The 15818-nt window shown below is 34.1% G+C and overlaps 1 long non-coding RNA gene across 1 annotated transcript in view; it reads left to right on the top strand.

Annotated features, from left to right (window-relative positions):
• Positions 1–14547, top strand: part of LOC109493426 — a 530781-nt gene extending 516234 nt beyond the window's left edge. Inside the window, exon 4 of the long non-coding RNA XR_006588306.1 lies at positions 12085–14547. This is a non-coding gene — a long non-coding RNA (uncharacterized LOC109493426). The remainder of the gene's footprint in view (positions 1–12084) is intronic.
• Positions 14548–15818: the final 1271 nt, after the last annotated feature.

Raw genomic sequence — 15818 nt, 5'->3', positions numbered from 1 at the left:
GGTACATGAGCAAAAATGTTTGAAGACAACTGCTGTAAATTATTTACTAAGAATCCTATAGGGCCACAGAAAATTCTTTGCACTCTCCCTCCTGCTTGCTTCAATAGAATCAAACATGGCTTTATACATCTATTTCTTTTTTCATTTAAATTTTTTCTTTAGACTTATATAGAAAAGTTTGTATTTTTTTTCTAGCTGCAGCTATTTAAAATAACATCAACATATCTTTTCATAATAGGAAAAAAATGTCGGTAAAATTGAGTACACGATGAAATTATCATAGCGTCACTGTAACCTGAGAAGTTATAAGGAACAGCATAAGAGCAATCTCTATATTTCTCTGTAATTCCCTTGGTCAGGTACCCATGTCTGTTTTTAAAAAAAATTTTAATGTTTATTTATTTTTGAGAGACAGAACGTGTGTGTGGGAGGAGCAGAGAGAGAGGGAGACATAGAATCTGAAGCAGGGTCCAGGCTCTGAGCTGTTAGCACAGTGCCTGATGTGGGGCTTGAACTCATGAGCCGAAGTCAGACACTTAGCTGACTAAGCCACCCAGGCACCCCTTCATATCTGTTAATACAAGGTAATATATTCTAGGTCATGCCAAAGAGCAGCTCCAGAGTAAAGTCTGTAGGAAAAGAAAATCTATTAGTTTTGTGTCTTGATAGGTCCTCTGTTTTGGTGAACTATACATTTATGGAATTTTAATATTCATTGTCATCAATTCTTCCAAAATATGTTCGAACTATTTAAGGTTCCTAGTTATGTCTAGGGCTTTTTCCTCCCTACCCATTGTTGCTGAACACTATATTAAAGAACCTCCCTATAACCTCTAGGTGAAGTTTAACAGAGTCTCTTTTCCCTGACTGAACCGAGCAGACTCTGTTCTTTATTCATTTTAGTACCACCAATAATTCTAAAACTTTATCAGACCCTAATTGTTCCCATAAGGCTGCTTCATTTACATCATTATCTAAAATTCTACTGTATCTCTTCATAGAACTATACTGTTTGTCACTTCTTTGCTTCATAATTTTATAAAGGGTTGCACTTCACCCTCCCCCTAAAGAGGGAGAAATTAAAGAAAGAGGTCATTTCAAATATTTTAAAATATTTTTTATCTTTCATAATATTTAAGGCAGGAGACATTCAATAAATCCCTAATGATGCATTGCTTGATCCAATTTGCCATATTCCTTCACTGAACCTCCCTGTAGTTAATTACATCACTTCCTCTTTACCTATCAGAAACTTCTTAAAATGAATCATTTAAAATTAAACTACTATGGATTATAATTTATGTCTGCTGTCCATTAATAGCCGGGTTTTCAGAAAGATACTTTAAATCCAAATAATGTAATTAGAGATGCTTCAAATTGGAAATAGTATTGCACAAAATCAAATCTAACTTCCTCATTTTCTGGATGAATTGGAGGCTTTATGATTCATAGCCCCAAGGTCACATAGCTGGTTAGCAAGGACTAGATTTAAGACTAGAACTCAGGCTGCTGACTCGAGATCAAGTGTTCTTGCTGTAATAACTTATTGTCTTTTATATTATAAACCAGAGCTGCTTTTTTCATGACTGTGTTCTTGAACATATATATATACCTTTGCAGTCGCTCATATACCCCCCGCTAATTTTGGGTTCTCTGTTAGTAATGAAAAACAAATTGTGGATTTGAAAACCTCACGGCATCATAATCAGTTTTAAGTAACACACATATGGAGCAAGTTCACTGTCATACCTTGAGAGTTGTAGTGAGCTTCCTTCCCTTTACTTCCTTTTCAATTTCCTTTAGCTTATGGAAGACCTCCAAACATAAATTGAGACAGTGTCCTTTTATGCAATGTCTTTATTATGAAAGATCTAACCATCTTTCTTAAGGAAAATACCACATTTTAGACCAAGAGACCATCTTCCAAACAAAGTGACAAATCCCATATTATAACAGTTAGGGCATAGAACTATTTGACAGTTAAAGAAATAGCAGTGAATTTTATGATGATGATAATATACAGAGTAAAGGAAAAAAAGAAGAATGACATTCAACAGAACATTAATGTAAAAAGATTGCAAGAGACTTGTAATTGAAGTAAGAATGTAAAATTTTAGACTAATATTGAAGGACTTGCAGTGGCTAGGCATAGTCTTAGCTGCCAAGTATGGTTCATGAAGTAGAGGGAAACCAGATACCTTTTGCAAGATGAAGAGTAGGTATGGACGGGATGGTGACAGATCCAGAGAGTGTAGTGAGACTAACTCTCACAGACTCCAGAGTAATTCTGCAGGCTGCATGTTAGTTTCTAGGGTGGCCTTTTATTCCCCGTGCTGAGGTGAAGGCCGTGTTGTCTTTCCCTCATACCACTTCCCAGCAGCCTCTGATGAGCTCAGGGAGTTCTAATGTTTGTGCTGTTCAAAAAGGACTAGAGGCAATTACAGGAATGGATACTCCCTCTGACTATATTTTCCCAAATGTGTGTCTTCTTTAAAAAATTTTAAGGTGCTATGTGAACACAATATCTGTTTGGATATAAAAAATACTTTATAAGAAGCAAATGGAAAGACTGTGAGACATGATAAGAAGGTAATCAAAATGAGATACGCTTTTTTTAAAAATCTTCTTAAAAAATAAAAAAAAATAAAAAAATCTTGCTCCCCGTCAACCGATGACACACGTTTCACACCTAACCTTGCCTCTCACCCCTGAAATGCTGGATATTAGCAAAGCTTCAAGGTTGGGATGAAAGGAAAGCCAAATTCTCTTCCAATGCAATGATTTCAATAGCAGTTTTTTATCACTTGTTCATGTTACCACCTGCTCGGATATCTGGCATTCCCTAGAGAAAGTGGAGAGGCTCTTTAATTAGCAGTTTACAAGTCTTATTAGAGAAAATGAGTTGAAACTCTTAAAAAAAGGAGGAAAAAATATGGAAATGGTTACTCAAGCTTCTGAACAAACAGAAGAACTTCAATCTAATAGGGAGAAAGACTCTTTCCCAAGAGTGACCAAAATGAGTGGTTTAATATTGCAGAAAAAGAAAATACACTTTGAAGGCTTTGCTTAAAGGCAACTTCTTATTTATTTTTCACTTTTCTCAAGGGCCTCTTACTCAATGCTCATCTCTGATGTCAACAATTTTGACCATGGGGGGAGAAAAAGGCTCAAAGAACACACTCCTTTAGTTTGGGACATTATTTTTTCTTTTGAGAAAACTGAACTTACAAAGAAGGGGCAGAAAATCTAAACTCAGGTACAAAGGCAAAGGTTTATAAAGAAAATAAATACACATTCTGTACACAGGGAACTAATTTAATAAGCAGTCTCTCCCTGCTAGCTTGCGATTAAACTAAATTGCCAGCCTAAACTTTTCTGTGCAGAATTTCAAATGTCAACACATTATATTGCGATTCCTCTTAATTTCTCACAAAGAAAATGCAAAATGAATTCATTATGCTGGAGTAAGTGGAAAAAATGATGAGTTTCTCCAGAAGAGTATGCAATGGGGAGAGATTGGGCAAGACGATTATATTGAGATATTTGAATAGCTGGCCATTAGCTAGAGCATCCCCATTACTCTGCTGATAATTATATCTCTTCTGCTATGACTTCCCAGTGGAATAATAGAATGTTCCCAGTGCAGGAGATAATGAAAAATACCATTCAGGTGGTACATATATGCCAGGAATAGAATGCAGTATTTCTTTCCTTCCTGCCTTTTGCTCTGCCTTAGCCCCCATCAGCCCCAACTGCCTGTACCTTGTCACTCTAATGGCGCACACCTACGCAATATATGTTAATATGTGTTTGGTTGTTCTATGCTGTGTACAGGGAGAATAAATGTATCTTGAAAATGGAGATGGCAATGGAATATCATTCTTCCAACATAATTATCTCCTGTGTTTAGAAAGCCCAGTGTTTTGCTGAGTACATTTTTGTTAGCTATTATGTAAATGACTTTCAAAACCCACTATGGTGCAGAGTGAAGGCTTTGGATGGGATCTTATAAGGATAAAACTTTTTTTTTCTTTGTAAGAAAAATAATGGTTCCATGTTCTTCTAATTAATCCATCATTTTGCAGACACTTTTCATTTTAGCAATCAAGTGAAATTAAACAAACAAAAAAAGAAAAAAACGAGATTAAAGAATAACACCCACTTATTTTCAATAATACTTTCCTTCTCTTTCTCCTGCCCTTCTCTCTCTCTCCCCCTCCCCCCTTTCCTTTCTCATTCTAACAATTCATAAAACCTCTTATGTGTTATTGCCACCTTATCATACTGTGGAATTTTTGTTGTTGCATATTCTCGTTTTGGGGAAATCTTGCTGGGTACTATATGTCTTCACAAATTCATTAATTTTACAGAAAACTCAGTTTGCATCTCTTGCACCCTCCTTTGCTTTGCCACTGCTGTTTTAAATTCTGGATCCTTGCTTGAGAGTTTCATTTTGAAATTATGCGCAGAAAAGAAAGTTCCACCCAAACAACTTATATTTGCATCCTGTAGAGGGCAGTGAAATGTTACAATGGTTTTACCCTTCATAAGGGTTAAATTCAGAACTGCTCATTTTTCTGAGTTTTGGCACTCACTGGAAACCAGGACAAAAAAAAAAGAAAACAACAGCCAAATTACCCAAGGATACCATTTTTCTCCTATTAAAATTGTACTTATGTTTAGAGTCAGAGAGGTATACTTCATCATATGAATGTTTTCTGGTTAAAATATTTACCTAACAATGTATTCCGAATGCATAAAGGTGCAATGTACATAGACAAGTGGCTATAACTCAAGCCATATGGAAACAAAGTATGTGTGTTCATGGTGTCCTTGTTAGGATTCATACTCAGTATTTTGTTAATATCAACTCTAGTAAAAGGACTGATTCAAATAGTCAATGCTTGATGGTGATCTAATAAGAAATTAGGACTATTTTTAGTATGGAAGTTTTAATTTACAAATTCCAGTCACACACCCAAAAAACTAAAATCACATCTCATTATTATAATTTGCGTGTTTTATCATCAATGTCAAACATTACTAAGTAGCTTAAGGTAATCGTGAACAATGTCTTTTAAAATTGAATAAATTATTTGTGCATAAATTAGGAAATGTCTAGTTCCAAAGAGAATTTAGGGTACTTTAGTCTGTTTATCTTTAAACTAAACAAAATTTGAATTTAGAATAACACGAAGTACATGGATCTGTGTGTGTGTGTGTGTGTATATATATGCATATATATATATATATATGTATATATATATATTAAACACTTTATTTTTAAGGGTTCTCTATACCCAATGTGGGACTCAAACTCACAATCCCAAGATCAAGAGTCATATACTTTACGGACTGAGCCAGCCAGGTGCCCCACATGGCTGTGTATGTTATGTATGTATGTATGAATATATATATACTGTGTTTACTAATTATGACATATAGTCAATATATGGTATGTTCTAAATATCTTAACATTCATAAAGATCTTATTAATTATGTGATAGACTTACAAAATACTTTTTTTGAAAATATTTTATTTTAAGTAATCTCTACAAACAACATGGGGTTCAAACTTACAACCCCAAGATCAAGAGTCACACACTCCACTGACTGAGCCAGCCAGGTGCCCCAAAATACTTTTGTAATCAATACCTAATGAAAAAAGCTATGATCTATCTAAATGCTTTCCCAAGTCTCAAATCTGTATGATGAAATCAATGTCGCTAGTGATGGATTGAAATCTATATACCACACTCTGGTATGTATTTGGAAATAACCCCTAAGTTTAATAATAGTGTAAGTGACAACACAATCCTAGTTAGCTTTACTCTGGAAAGGACTACCTTAGTTTTTTCCTGTTTGTATTCTCCTTTCCCACTCCCAGTGACTTTTCATTACTTTCCAAATTATTTTCTTTTCTCTTTGAGATGTCAAACCCTATGATCAAGGTTTTGACCATTTGCACCTGAATTCTCCAGTTTCCTTACCATGTGTATGTTTTTGTTGTTGTTGTTGTTTAAACGGTTTACAATGATTCCATTCTAGATTCTCACTTCCTTAGCCTCCTGTTGTTTTTCCGAAATTTGAATTTACTAAATTCAGCTAGTTCTGGCAAAGGGTGAACTTCCTCACAGCCAGAGATGTAATCTCTCCTGCTTAGGAGCAAGGACTCCCCAAGGAAGATTTTCTTTCTCATTCTAATCTCAGGTGCTTGTATAAACTTTCTAAATGTATTAGTTTAGGATAATCTAATATTGGTTTTTGTAACCACTTGTCTTTCTATTTTTTTAAGTTAACTTCTTTTTCCAAGCTTTTGAGTCAGAATTTTATGTTGACCTACAATTAGGTATGCTATTGCCCCTCTGCTCTAAGTTGTAATTATGCCAGTTTGAATTCACAATGTGCTACTAACGTTCATACCTGAGGTGTTCCTGCCTTGAGGTTTGTCCCATGATGTGGGAGCCCACTCGTCTCTCACTAGTGTGGCCTTTAAGTGCAAGGATATTTCTTCTGGGTAACCTTCAAGCAGTGAGTATATAAAAGCCCTCACTTCCCATCCCTTAGAAAGCCAAAGTTTGTGTGACATTTTATATGTTTTATAGGTATTCCCAACCCTTATGGTCCACAGTGGTCACTTCAGAGGCTTACGCTTAGATTGGCTTTCCCACTTTTCCTAATTAACAGTCCTTGATCCCTCACTCCTATTCCCTTGATCATCTTCTAAATAAACTACTTGCACAAAAGTCCTTTACTCAAAGTAAGATAGAGAGAGAGAGAGAAAGAGAGAGAGAATCCAAAGTAGGCTCCTCACTGTCAGCTTGAGCCCAAGTGACTTAGGGCTCCATCTCAGGAACTGTGAGTTAAAATCATTTCATATTTCCATGCATGTTTTAGGATCTACTTGTTAATTTCTACAAAGAGTATGTTGGCCTCTGTTTAGAATTTCATTGAATCTATTGATAAATTTGGTAAGAATCAATATTATAGACGTATTGAGTTTCAAAACAAGGATAGGATTTAATTCTCTATTTGTTAAGTTATTATTTACTCTCATTTAGCAATGATTTGTACCTTTTATTAGATAAGTTATGCACATATATATTTTTTAATTTTTAGGTATTTCGAATGTTTGTAGATTAAAAAAATTATTTCCCTGTTTTTGCTGCTAAAATATAGAAATACAATTGATTTTTTATATTCATCTTTGTAAATATTTTGCTAGACTGATAGAATCCTTAATATTTTTAACCAAAATAATAAACATCACTGTTTAAAGATAGTTTTACTTATAATTTTTTCCTTACCCACTTATTTTTCAAAGTAGAACCTCCACTGTAATGTTAAATAGAGGTATGAAGGGTACATCTTTGTGTTTTTCCAAATATTAGGGACAATGTATACAAATTTTTATCATTAAGTATGATGCAAAGTGTAAGTTATTTGTAAATGCTCTTGATTAGATTGTTGAATTTCCTTTTATGCCTAGCTTGCTGAGAATTTTCATTATAAATGTGGGAAATCTTGCCAGATACTTTTTTTGCATATATTGAGAAGATCATATAAATTTAATCATTTATTCTGTTAATGTTTTGAATTACATTGAATGATTTTCAAGTATTAAACCAACCAACCTTGCATTCCTCTGAGAAATTTCACCTAATCATGAGTTATCTCTTTATATTTCATTCCATTTTCTAATATTTAAAAAACATGCTTATATTATTTTTGGTCTGTATTTTTATTGTAATGTTTTTGTCTGGTTGTGGCTTCCAGATTGTGCTGACCTCAAAAAATGAGTAAGAATTTCCTCTTCCTTTATGTTTGCTGAAAGACTTCCTATAAAATAATATTATTTTGTCCTTAGATACATGTTAAATTTCAACAGACAAGCCATCAGAAACCTAGTTTTTCTTTATGGAAACTTTGTTTTATTATGAATTCATTTTCTTTAATACACAGAGCTGTTTAGATTTTCTATTTCTCCTTGACTCTCTTTGGTACTTTGTTTCTTTTTAATCCATTTCTTCCAAGTGGTGGAATTTATCGGCATAAAATTAACCATAAATTTCTTTATTATAATTTTAATACCTACAGAACCTTTAATGATACGTGTCTGCTCTTTCATTCCTACCATTGTTCATTTATGTTTTCTCTCTTTGTTTTCTAACCAATCTCAATAGGCAGTATAATTTTATTCATTTCTCTGCTGTGCTTTGCTTTCTACATCATTGATTTCTGCTTTCTTCTAATTAGTTTTTATCTTCTACTTACTCTGGATTTAATTTGCTCTTCTTTTTCTAGCCTTTTAATATAAAAGTTTACATCACTGATTTCAGTGCTTTATTCTTTTCTAATATAAATATTTGCATATAAAAATGTTAATCTAAACATTATTTTAACTGAATCACACAAACTGGTATTTTGTTTTCATTCATTTTGTTATAATTATTTCAGAATATTTTCTAATTTATTTTGCACTTCTTCTTTGACTTAGACTTTTTATAATTTTCACACACTAGGGATTCTCTAAGCATTAAAAAAATGTTTGTAACATCATTATGTTTTGGTCAGAACACAATTTGTATTTTCTTGTTTTTTGCTATCTGTTCTTTTGACTAAGAATATAGTTTATCTTATAGAATACTCCATGTATATTTGAAAAGTCTGACTTTGGCTTTTTTTTTTTTTTTTTGGTCCACTATAAATGTCCACTTAGGTCAAATTGTTTATTAGTGTTGTTCAAGTCTTCTATATTCTTACTCATTTTGCCTCTTTTTCTATCAATTATCAAGAGACAAGAGACACATGTTAAAATCTTCAAGTATAATTATGTATTTTGTATTTCTCCTTTAAATTATTTCTGATTCATTTAATTTGAAATTCTATTATTAAATGCATAGACATTTAGGATTATTATGTTACCTTGATTAATTGATGCACTTATCATTATACACTTTTTATTAAATGTTTTTTAAATGTTTATTTATATTTTAGAGAGAGAAAGAGAGAGAATGAGAATGAGAATGGGGGAGGGGCAGAGAGAAAAAAGGACAGAGGATCTTTGAACCGGGCTCTGCCCTGACAGCAGAAAGCCTGATGCCAGGCTCAAACTCAAGAACCAAACAATGAGATCATGACTTGGACAGCAGTCAGACACTTAACCAACTGAGCCACCCAGTCACCCTTGGCTATACATCTTTTTTTATTGGTTATTTTCCTTGTTTCAAAGATGACTTTATAATTCATTATTTGAGCTTTCTCACTTTCTTATGATTATGATTTTCATGATATGTACTCCATACTATTACTTTCAAGCTAACTGTGTTTTCAAATTTAAAATATATATCTTGAAAATAACACACATTTTAGCATTACCTTTTTATGCAGTCTGAGAATTTCTTCCTTTTATTTTTTATATTTAGTCTAATTGTTTTTAATGTAATCATCAATATGGCTTTGTCATCTTGCTGTTGGATTTCTATTAGTTCTTCTGTAGCTGTACTTTTTAGTTAATTTTCTGCATTATGAAAATTTCAAATTCCAAAAATAAGAAACCTATAATGAATCTTGGTTGTTTTACTGAATCAAAATTCTCTTCCAATAAATACCTTTCCTTTCACAGATAAATACATTGTGAGAATCAGTTTAATAACTTATTAATAATATCTCATAATTATTTTAACTGTCTCTTAGCTTTATTCTAACTAGAAGTTTATCAACTACCTAAAATAATTCCATGAATAGAATCCTACAGGTATTTACCAAATCTCACACTAACCTTGTGCCTCAGAACAATCCAGTCAATAAATTAAACTTTTATGAAATCTGACTGCTATTGCAAGTCATACAAATTTGTCACCCATCTCATATTATTGTCATGTGCTGTTTCTTATATTTTAAGAAGAGTATCTTGGGGCACCTGGGTGGCTCAGTTGGTTAAACTTCTGACTCAGTTTTTGGCTCAAGTCATGATCTCATGGTTTGTAAGATTGAGCTCCTCATCAGTCTCTGCATTGACATCACAGAGTCTACTTGGGATTCTCTCTCTCTCTCTCTCTCTCTCTCTCTCTCTCTCTGGCTGCCCCTCTCCCACAAGTGCTCTCTCTCTCTCTCAAAATAAATATTTTTAAAAGTTAAAAAATTAAAATAAAAAAAAACAAATATGATGGATTTACACTACCTGATGTAAGGAATTATTAGAAGGTAATAGTAATCAGGAGAGTGTGATATTTGCTAGATAATAAAATAAATCAATAGAATAAAATAAAGAACACAGAAATTGATCCATATTTAGACATTCAAATGATTCTCGACAAGGATATCACTGAAATCCTATGGAGAGTAGAAAAAGCACTTCTGTGGTAACTGAGTAGTTAAAAGAGAAGGAATATAAATGGCCATGAGTACATGAAAATATTCTCAATGACATTAATCACAAAGGAAATAAAAATTTAACACAATTAAATATCTCTATATACCCACTAGAAGGGCTAAAATTAAAGCGGTCACAATACCAAGAGTTAGGGAAGATGTGAAGCAATTAGAACTTTCAGATCTGGCTGATAGGAGTGTAAAATGGTGTAATTATTTTGTGAATTGGTCAAGTATTTTCTTACAAAGTTAGATGTACATTAAACTTATAATCCAACCATTTTATTTATAGTCATTTACTCAAGAGAGATAAAACCATATGTACACACACACACACACACACACACACACAATGTGTACAAGAATGTACATAGCAGCCTTGTTCAGAAATAGCTCCAAATGGAAAAAGCACAAATAGTTTTTGACCATAGGATTGCTGAATAAAGTACAGTATAACCATAGAATGGAACACTACTCGGCAATACAAAGAAACAAACTGCTGGTCCATAAAACAAAATGGATGAACTTCAAGTTATTATGCAGACAGGGAAAAGGGTATGTTTACGGTGGAGAAACCAAACAACCACCACTTGAGACAGCTGATCAATTTGACATCATGATTAACCATTTGATAGTTTGCACCCTTGATATGATATACCAAAAATGTCACTTTACCTCTGTGGTCTTCCTCCCGAAAACTTATAATTCTAGTCTATGCATGAGAAAAACATCAGACAAATTTCAATTGCAGAACAGTGTACAGACTATCTTACCACTAACCTTAAAAAATGCCAAGGTCATCAAAAACAAGGAAAGTCTGAGAAACCGTCATAACCAGAAGCCTAAGAAGACATGATGACTAAGTTAATGTGGCATCCTGGGTGGGATATTAGATAAAAACTAAGGAAATCTGAATAAAGAATGGATTTCCCTTAATAATAATGTATCAGGGGGCACCTGGTGGCTCAGTTGGTTAAGCGTCTGACATTGGCTCAGGTCATGATCTCGTGGTTGGGGGGTTGGAGCCCTGCGTTGGGCTCTGTGCTGACATCTCAAAGCCTGGAGCCTGCTTCAGATTTTGTGTCTCCTTCTATCTCTGCCCCTTCCCCACTCGCACTCTGCCTCTTTCCCTCTCAAAAAAAATGAATAAAACATTAAAAAATATTTAAAAAGGGTATCAGTATTGGTTGTTTAATTGTAACAAATTTACCATATTAATGTTAGATGTTAATTGGAGAGAAAACTGGGTATGGGATACATGAGAATTTTCTGTATTATCCTAATAGTTTTTCTTTAAATATAATACTGCTTTTTTAAAAAAGTCACTAAAAATATTGTGATAAATGAAAAAGCCAGAAACATGAATGCACATGCTGTATGATTTAATTTATATTACATTGTAGAACTGACAGCACTAATCTATGATGAAAGAAGGAATCAGAGTACTGATTGCCTTGTGGCAGGAGGGGTATAGATTAACTTTCCAGTCAAGGGAACTTTCTGGGGTAAAAAAAATGTTCTATATCTTGACAAGGGTCAGGATGATATGTGATCATTTTTCAAAACTCATTGAATTTTGCACTTAAAACCTGTGCATTTAATGATATGTAAAATACACTTCGTTTTTTAATGAAAAATGTGCAGTTACTGAGAGGCAATAATGAAGTATTCAAAACCTATCTTTATTCTGCCCTCTTGTTTCTGATTTAGTTGTCGTCCATCTGAAATGAGAATGGGTGCTCTTTGCAGCTTTTTGCCTGGTGAGATCTTTGTACAAAAGCCACTGAGTAAGTACAAAGGCTCATTGTGACTGTGTAGGATGACTCATTGCCAAGCGAACTTTTAAATAGGGAACTTTACTTCCAAATCTTACCTTCCTTTGTTTCTTGATCTGAATACATGCAGACATTCTCTCCTTCCTTGTCCTATTTAAAATTCTTAAAAAAAGAAAAAAAAAGAATGAACTCTTTCTGTAGTCAGGATAAAATGTTCTCCTGGTTATCATTCTAAAAATAATACTATTTACCCAAATTTCATTTATGATTACTTGTCACTCTATTTGTTACTCAAGTGTCCTTACATTTGTTCACATTTTGTTCATATGGAACAACTGTTGTGTTGAACTCCAAATCTCTTATCTTTACATGAGTGCTACAGATACACCTTCCTGTCATTTAGTTTCCATTCTCTTTAAAATTTTAAGTCCCTATTTAAGGGGAAAAAATTAAATGAAAGGAGAGAAGAGGAGGAAGCAAATGAAGAGGGTAGGTAAGGAATGAAGATAAGACTTTGAAAGGTAAAGAGGAAATGAGACTTAACCAAGGTCTCTAAAACAGACACATAGAGCCATCTGTGAGCTATGTGCATAATGGTATTCCTTAACTTACCCATGCCTGCTGTTTCCCTTTAAGAGTTTTTCCCCCTGAATTGAATGCTATGTGGCAATGTTAAGGAAATATTAATACAGGCTTATAATAATGAAAATATGGTATAAAATTTGAGAGTGGCATCTTTTAGAATTCCGATGAACTCCATGACTTAATTTTTGCACATCATGATCTATACCTACTGTATTTTATAAACACGTGTTTTAATGTAAGATAAAGACTTTTGAGACTTAAAAAATCCAAGGCAAGCTACAAATATATTCCACAGGGTTCTGAACAGAGCTTGCTTATATAGGGTTTTAGTTTTTATTATATCCAGATTAAGATGTTTATTAGACAGTACAAACATGGAATAGTAATTCACTGAGGGTTAGTATACTGCAACTATAATTAAAATTATTATGAAAATAATAGTTTCTCTTTACAGATCCCAAATGTATATATTGCTATTTATATAAGAAAATATCACCAATAACTTTAAATATAAGTTCCTGGAGGAGTGCAAAGTGTCATTTAATCAACAGTTTCTGTTAATAGAATGTCCAGCAACTGAGAACTTGCTGCGTTTATTTTCTTACCAAGGACGTAATGAGTGTTTAAGATATCCATGGAACTGTCCTAAATAATGTTAGCTATAGGGACAGAACTCTAAGCCATGTGGAGATAGCCACACAACAAAGGGTCTGAGTCAAAGGGATAAAAGAATTTCAGGAAAACAGCAATTATCAGGGGCAGAAGAATCCTCTTCGGTAAGAATTCAATGAAGGTTGATCAAGTGCAATGAATAAGCACAGAACTACAAAGTGTCTGGTCAAAGGAAACGTGGTACAGCAAAGCTTCCAAGTATGGGATTGTCACGGAGGCAATGGATTAGTGGAAGTTCATCCAAGGGAATTGCATCCAATACAAGGTGAAGAACTAAAACATGGATTGGTCTCACAAAGGGACTGAAAACACTAATTCTGGTCAATAGCCTCCAGCTAGTTATTGAAATGAAGATAAGGAAACTATTCTGCCAATTATGAATGTCAAATTGTTGGAAAAGGGTAGAAAAGCCCAAGTGCTGAAGAGACCACAAAGAATAGCACACGGTAGATGCCCTAGCTTTCTCTAGATAGGGATAGAAAAAAATTCGAATAAGTAATCCCTAATATACATGCCTTGAGACCATTTCTAATATGTATCATCATAGAAAGATAGGACTTCAGATGTTTTTGCCAAGCAGTATCTTCATGGTTGCAGAAGTAACTCTATATCCTGAACACATTTGAATGGCCATGGAAAACTTCTTCACGAGGTGTGATTAAATCATAGGCTAATATTGCTAGATACTAAAGAAGGTATAGAATTAAGTAAAAAAAAAATCAGATACCTTACTCTAAGGGCATTATTAGATAAATATTCACCACAGTACATGAATGTAACATATGATATGTGGCTGAAAGGTAAAGAGATCATAGGTAGTAAAGAGATCTTAAAAAAAACAGAACAAAACAAAACAAAAAAAACCCAGAAAACAGAAAACAACCTGCCAGATGTAAGGGAAAGTGCCAGGGAAAAAGTCAATAAACAGGCTTAATCCCCAAATCCAAGAATTTTTAAAAAAGGGCAGGGAAGGGCAGGAGAAAGGCATTTCTGACAAGAGAAATAGCATAAACAGAGGCTTACACTCCAGAAGCAATATATTCCAAATGTGAACTCTTGGGAGGTCTGACAGGAGACCTCACAGATCTGCAGTAGAAGGTTTTTACTGGAAAATAGGGACAAAAAATAACATGATCCAGGCGTTATTCTAAGCCCCTTTTATATAAAACACAAAGACTTTAAATAATTTTCCAAGGTCATGTAGCTAATAAGTAGTGGAATTCAGAGTTTACCACAAACTGGTTCCGAAATTTATCTCTTTAAAAAAAAAATTTTATCATGTTTATTTTTGAAAGGCAGAGAGAGACAGAGCATGAGTAGGCGAGGGCCTGAGAGAGAGGGAGACACAGAATCTGAAGCAGTCTCCAGGCTCTGAGCTGGCAGCACAGAGCCCGAGGTGGGGCTTGAACTCAGGAGCTGCGAACCGCGAGATCATGACCTGAGCTAAGTTGGATGCTTAACTGACTGAGCCACCCAGGTGCCCCCAAAATTCATCTCTTAACCACTGTGTTATACCAAATCTTCATATTCGTTAGGTAGAGTTTCAAATCTACAGTCTAACTTTAACAAGTTTTCCAGATCAATAGGAATATGGTAGAAGTTATTCATGACCCAGTGAGTAAATATTTCTTCAGTGAAAAGCCTTGCATACCCTTGCCTGCCTGGCTAGTGCACTCTGGTAGGGATCAAGCAAGAGTGGATCCTCTGAAAGATCAGAAAGGTAAAATTAACTCATCCCATTACCTCAGGAACAGCAATCCATCTCAAAAGAGGACCTGAGCCTCATTCAATCACTCTCCTTAAAAATGGGTACATCATCTTTGTTTCATTAGCTATTACCAAACTGAAGTCATAAGGAAGAGAATGGCCAATGAGGGTCTTTCCTTCAAATAATCTCAGCTTACATTTTCAAGGGAAAATTTTAAACAAGCAAAGAAACAAACAAAATTCTATTATTTTTGTCACATTTATTTAGCTCCAAAAGCTGTGGCATTAACACTCATAAAAGCATCTAATTTATCCCACAAATTGTAGAATGTGATTTGTCATGAAGGGAATTTACATGCAAAGAAGAGGTGTCAAATTGACTCAAGCTGCCTGGGAGAACCTTTATGTATAATTTCTTCTAGGTTTCTATTGGGGTATTTAACCTGCTTTGGGAAAATGCCACTCATACTTATTACTTCAGTCTTTCTTGCCAAAGAGGCTTCAGTTAATGCCCCAGCAGGGATTGCACCACGAGCCCCATTTTTCAAGGGCTTTCTAACTCAGTCATAAAAATTGGATCTGGGTTCAAACTTGTCCCAATTGTGGTGCACTTTCTAGCTTGTTTGTTATAACCAGATGTATTTAAATTTTGTTCAGCTGCTTTTGAAGGTGGAAGGAAAATGACATTTTCTGCTTTTCAGATGA

Source organism: Felis catus, chromosome D3 (assembly GCF_018350175.1).
Source record: "Felis catus isolate Fca126 chromosome D3, F.catus_Fca126_mat1.0, whole genome shotgun sequence".
NCBI classification, from domain to species: Eukaryota; Metazoa; Chordata; class Mammalia; order Carnivora; family Felidae; genus Felis; species Felis catus.
This window is presented reverse-complemented; position numbering and strand designations above follow the sequence as displayed.